The sequence below is a fragment of the Propithecus coquereli genome, unplaced genomic scaffold (assembly GCF_000956105.1).
Source record: "Propithecus coquereli isolate 6110/MARCELLA unplaced genomic scaffold, Pcoq_1.0 Scaffold5, whole genome shotgun sequence".
NCBI classification, from domain to species: domain Eukaryota; kingdom Metazoa; phylum Chordata; class Mammalia; order Primates; family Indriidae; genus Propithecus; species Propithecus coquereli.
The window spans coordinates 8,237,403-8,242,753 of NW_012150840.1; the positions used below are offsets into that span (position 1 = coordinate 8,237,403).

Consider the following 5,351-nt stretch of genomic DNA (forward strand, 5'->3'; position numbering starts at 1 on the left):
AAAAAAAAAAAAAAAGTTAAACATACAATTATGTGATTGAACAATTCCACTCCTATATATATATCTAATAGAATTCAAAACATATGTCTACACAAAAACTTATATACAATGTTCATGCATTATTCATAATGGCCAAAAGTAATAATGACCCAAATGTACATCAGTTGACAAATAGGTGAGGAAAATTCGATCTATCCATACAATGGAGTATTATTCAGCCTTACAAGAATAAAGTACTATTTTATGCTACAACATGGATGAACTCTGAAAACATACTAAGTGAAAGAAGGCAGATACAGAAGGCCACACGTTATATTATTCTATTTCTATAAAGTGTCCGGAATAGGTAAATCCATAGAGACAGAAAGTAGATTAATGGTTCTCTCCCATGGCTTTATTTTTCGCTTCCTGTGGTGATCTCATCTCCAGGCCAGGCCATTTTCCACACTGCCATCTGAGCACGAGATCTAAAATGCAGATTTGATTTGTCTCTTCCTGCATTTAGGATCCACACCTTGCCCCCTCCTCCTGCTTCATCTCTCTGCAGTCCTCTGGATGCACCCTAGGCTCAGGGGAATTGTGCATTGTTCTGTAGGGCTGAAGGTATTATGTGCCTCTGTGGTAAGCACTTCCGCCTCCCCTTTTATTGCTGGCTAGAACCTTCAAGACTCGGATATTGCCTCTTCTGAAAAGTTCTCCTGACTCTTCCTGCAGTCCCTGCTCCCACCACATCCTGTGCACAGCTGGGTTATAGCAGCTAGCACTGGACTGGACTGCCACTTCCCCTGCCTGTCTTCTCGCCAGGCTGTGAGCTCCTTGCAGGCTGCAGCCATACCTTATCTTTGTATCCCTAGGACTTAGCAGAGTGCTAAGTCCACAGAAAGTGCACGGTAAACATTTGTTGAAGGAGAAAAGGGGGCAAAGCATCATGGCTTTTTCCTGTAACTTTATTCACCATCATGACCCATGATGGATCTTTCCAGATCACACTTTCTTCAAACTGACTTGCTCAGAAGACACCTGTTTTCTCAGATTTTCAAGAATGGATGACTGAAAGGATAACTATCACATATCAAACTTTGACTCTTACAAGGGCGATTGGCTACCAGCTGACAAATTTATTCAAGCTAAATGTTAGTAGGTAATAATGGCAAGTTATCGTCCCCTTTTTGAAACATGTTTTTAAACCAGGATGTAGGCAGATAATGACAACTGCTGCTTTTTTTCTTTTAAGAGACAGGGTCTCTCTCTTGTCACCCCGGCTGGAGTCTAGTGGCTATTCACAGGCATGATCTTAGCTCACTGTAGCCTCGAACTCCTGGGCTCAGGTGATCCTTCAGCCTCAGCCTCCCAAGTAGCTAGGATTGTAGGCATGCACCACCATGCCTGGCTAATTTTTTATATTTTTTGTAGAGACAGGGCCTTTCTATGTTGCCCAGGCTGGTCTTGAATTCCTGGCCTCAAGCAATCCTCCTGCCTTGGCCTCCCAAAGTGCTGGGATTACAGGCATGAGCCACCATTCCCAGCCTGATGACTGCTTTTGTCAAGTAAGGCTGACCTCTACTTAGTTTAGACAGATGCTGTTATTCCTTTAATATCCAAAATAACACAATTCAGAGGCAGAACCTAAGGGATTACAGTGGTTGGTTTCAGTAATCTTTGAATAAGTTTGCTTGTCCTTCTCTATTAATAACCAAACTCTCTTGATACGGAGGATATATGTATGTGTGTGTGTACGGGTACTCAGATTTGAAAAGAAGAAAGATGTTTTTTGTTCCCTCCTCCAACCCAAGAGAAGAAAACTACCGAATAGGAAAAGTAGAAAACACCTTCCTGTGTGACGCAAGAATTGAGTCACAGCAGGGTGTGCCATTATGGTTAGAGCTTTCAGAGAATTGATGTTCCACGGTCTAATTGGTCTAGCCTTTATATTCCTTCATAGGGAATGTAGAATATTCAAGCATGCTGTGTGAGATTCTTTAGGAACCATTTCTTTTTTTTTTTTTCCCTTCTCTACTCTGAAAGAATAGAAGCCATTTCAATGAGAAATCAATGGACTTGTGTTTGTTTGTTTCTCCTTCTTACCAAAAAACTGTCTTTCAAAATGACTTAGTCATATTACAGACAGATTTTGGGAAGTCTTAGGTTACGCCATCAGTTTCCAGGAAAATAAAAAAGGGTGGAGGGGAGAAAAACCACAAAGATGTCTCATCCAATTGATCTAATCTGTAATCCTCAGCATGTGTCAGGCCTTTCCTTGTTATCCCATTTAAACAACTGTGTGAGGTAGGACAGGTTTAGGAACTGAACTTGGTTAGAGATCTTGACACTCCTGTAAGCTGGGGGCAGACGGCAAGGATTCTTTTCCTTGCATCTGGTGTGGCACTTGGCTAACTGAGGCCATCCGCCATGTATTCTGTGCTTTGAGCCCAGAGAAATATGGAATGCAGTCCATCTGGTTTGAAGTTTCTTGGCCCAACTCACTAGGATGTTAGCCCAGGGTCTGGGGCAGAGAGCTACATCAGGACTGTATGGCAGAGTTGTAGTCACCAGCCTGATGTGTCTTCCTGTAAATCTTTTCTGAAACAAGGGGGAGTGTAAAGAATTTTTAAAGATCACATGCTATAAAGAGCAGTACTTTATTCCCAGGGATTGTTGCTATTTCTTCCTCTGGTTAGATACTAGAAAGATTGAAGTTTTGTCAGATCTGTTGTTTCCAGAGAAGTTTGACAGTCTTGTCCTGAATGAGAGTTATGGTTTTGTGACTGAATGAGGTCAGAGGAACCCTGTTCTTACCTCTACTCCTGCCTGTGCTGGGACCAGGTTGTTAGGGTGCCAACAGCTGACAGTCTGTCTGAGAAAGCTTGAGCTGGCTCAACCTGATCTAGAGATGCTTAGAGGGTTGACATGCATGAGTTTGGTTCAGAGGGGTGCACGTTACTAAGCCTATCTTCAGCAGTTGATACTATCTGTTCTCCTTATGCAAGAGGGGTAGATGTAGCTGGGGAACCAATTAGGCAATACATAACGGGTGTTGCAAGTCATCTCAGTTATTATCTATCTTGAGCTAAATTTTCAAGTGTGCTTTGTTTTACTCAAGGATCACATTCATGCAAAAGCATCTATTAACACCATGTTTGTACCATTTGATCTTGAGGTTAACTCTGGTGTATGTTAGATGGACATGTCAGAGGTGACTGGGCAGGATCCCCATGGTTACCTTCCATCCTTGAGCCCCCAGTGCCACTATCCCTGTCCCCTCTTCCTCCATCATGGTCTTCACTGCCTCTGGGAACACCTGCCTGTTGCAGAGGCAACAGGAGAGCAGAGCGGAGAGGAAGGAGATGCTGAGAGGGCTGGTTAGAATTGTCTTCTCTGGGACAATGAAGTGAACTAGAACAAATAGGTCTACTTGTGGGATATACTTTCTTTCCCTAATGTACCAAATTTATTTTACGAACTGGGTCTAAGGAGCAAAGGGCTGATTTTTAGATATCTCAAGGCACATGGTTCTTGATGTTGTACAACCTCTGTGAGTTAAATGTACTAAATAAAATTCAGATCTCTGTATTTTATTGGTGGTAACCAAATGAGTTTACCTAAATAACAGTCTCTTCATAGGTTATTACCCAAATCACATTTTTGGGATAAGAAAGAAATTTTGCTTGCCTCAAATGGCCTGAATTAACCCTGGCATTTTTTCCTCTAGTTTAGACTTTGGGTAACGTTGCAACTTTGTTTTTAAAAAGCTGGTATTCCAGGTACAACTTTGAGGTTCTAAGAATTAGCAGGTGCATCCCTTCAGAAGACCAGGAATCCCCTTTACATGGGTGAGTCTGTGACGTTAGAAATCATAAGTACTCTCTCAGCACCAAGTGAGATTATAGTCTTTGTTTTTCTTCAGGTTTCACCGACTTGTTATTCTTGACAAGTCATACACATTTCAAACTGTTAGAGACAGTTTGGGAAAACCGCATGCCAAGAGGCCCCTAGCTTTTCCATTTATCATTCTGCCTGCTGCCAATAGGCTACCTGTGTCTCAGTAGACTCTCTTGTGTGTCAGCCCACTTCAGTATTTTTGTTTGTTTATTTTTTAACTAACCACTATACTAATGAGGAGTCAGCCCACTTTGAAACCCATCTCTCCTGACTTGCTGGGAGCTTGGGTAGCAGCTGGAGCCATCTGGCAGTGGAAGTCAGAGCAGTAGGGAGAATGATGTACCCTCATGCTGTTGAAAAAAATACCTGCTCATCCATCACATTGTCTTATGCGAGTCTCTAACCAAAGGGTGATTCAGGTGCTCTAAACAGTTGGAGCTATTTAGTCTTCCTGAATTTCTTCCTCTGGATAACGTACCAGCAGAGGGTGTGAGGACGAGCATGTATCTGTAGAGTGTCTAGCACAATGTGGTGTGTGGAGGCAGATAATTCTGTTCCATTGCCTCTTTTCCTATCACTGGCTTCTTCCAGAGATTCACTCAGTAACCTTGAAATATTAATAGAAGTGCTGTTTGCAGATATTGCTAAGGTCAGGTAGGGCTGTTTTGATTTCTTCCCCACCACCTGGTTGCATCATTCTGTTGGTGCACTTGTGTTCCCGTTCCACTCCAATGGAGCCTGGAGAGGTTTATCAAGGCCAAAGGTAACATATGGGTCTGAAAGATCAAGATCAGTAGTATTCAGTGTATTTTATTACCAGCACTTGGGGAGAAAAGCAATGAGGCTGTGCCAGTGTATAAAGAGCAAGTGAAAAGTGAGAGCTTTTCATATTGGTTCCAAGTCTGCTTGACATGAGAGCTTCTTTGAAGTTTCGGGTCAGGCTCATCTTGTCCAACAATGCCTCTTAAAAGAGAAGAAAGAGCAGCAATGAAACAGTAGGTCTCATGTGACCTAGACTTGCAGATGAGTTTGACATGAAGAATAGAGTTAGAGAAAGGGACAGTTTCTTATGCATGAGAGGCACATATTGCCTCCATGTTATAATATTTGCTGTTTTCACTATTATTCTAAGAGTCTTTAAAAATTTGGGAGACCATTTCTTATACCCTTTGAACTAGAAGAATTTGCCATAGCACTTTGATAAAAGTTTTAATATTATTCAGTTTATTCTGCTATTACAAATATTAACCTCCCATCAGCCTCCCCACTTCTTTCAAAAACAGTAGCTGATGGATTACAATTCATCTTCTCTACAACCACATTATTGCATTGCTCCCATAGTCAAAGTTCTGATTCCTATTAAATTGGTCAACTCTTTCCAAACATGGCATGTGTATTTCTTCTTTTGGGCTCTTGTTCACCTTTGAGAAACCAATCCTGGGTTCTATACTGTACTGGTCCTTTGGGTGCCT

The 5,351-nt window shown here is 41.9% G+C and overlaps 1 protein-coding gene across 1 annotated transcript in view; it reads left to right on the plus strand.

Moving 5' to 3' along the window:
- ARG2 (arginase 2) overlaps window positions 1–5,351 on the plus strand; it is a 32,183-nt gene that overhangs the window by 11,764 nt on the left and 15,068 nt on the right. The window lies entirely within an intron of this gene.